This window comes from Sphaeroforma arctica (assembly GCF_001186125.1).
Source record: "Sphaeroforma arctica JP610 unplaced genomic scaffold supercont1.805, whole genome shotgun sequence".
Taxonomy (NCBI): Eukaryota; class Ichthyosporea; order Ichthyophonida; genus Sphaeroforma; species Sphaeroforma arctica.
Genome location: NW_014039753.1, coordinates 23,707 through 23,999, shown reverse-complemented (window position 1 = coordinate 23,999; position 293 = coordinate 23,707).

Here is a 293-nt window from a genome sequence, read left to right as displayed (position 1 = left end):
AATATACTTGCAGTTTGGATAGTTCATCCGCGAATAATGTGTATTTAGAATTTAGGTACGTCTATCTCATAAACGCTTGATGTTGATTCTTCCCATACTCTAGTAGTGGTATACATAAAGTACACAGTTGCTGACAATTTTGTTAGTATATATCAGCGGCCTCATTGGAATAGCACGCACTGTGATATGTATGCTCATAATCATCTCTCACCGGTGATTGTCAAACATGAGTCTTCTAACGTGTGATTGCTTGAACGTAAAGGTACACAATTGCTTGATATTAGCATTGATTT